Source organism: Rana temporaria, chromosome 13 (assembly GCF_905171775.1).
Source record: "Rana temporaria chromosome 13, aRanTem1.1, whole genome shotgun sequence".
In the NCBI taxonomy this organism is placed as follows: domain Eukaryota; kingdom Metazoa; phylum Chordata; class Amphibia; order Anura; family Ranidae; genus Rana; species Rana temporaria.
Window position 1 is genome coordinate 120,332,518 of NC_053501.1, and position 293 is coordinate 120,332,810.

Below are 293 nucleotides of genomic sequence, written 5' to 3' on the forward strand. Positions count from 1 at the left end.
CCTCACCCAACCCGCCCGTCTACATTCCTCTGAACGGAAGAACGTCGGCGCCAAGATGGAGAAATACGAAGATCTACCCATTAGGTTGGCCAATAGTCTTCTACTACTCAGATGGTAGCAGGTGGGCGGGGCCGACTCGGGGCTCAGGATCGGGACAACCCTAGTTACCAACAGCGAATATCGCCAAGCAAATCGGCGATAGCCGACGGATCAACGACCACCAGACTGAACGGACAGACGATGCCCCCCCCCCTAATTCTCAGATGACTCCTCCCCCCCCCAGTTGCACTTAC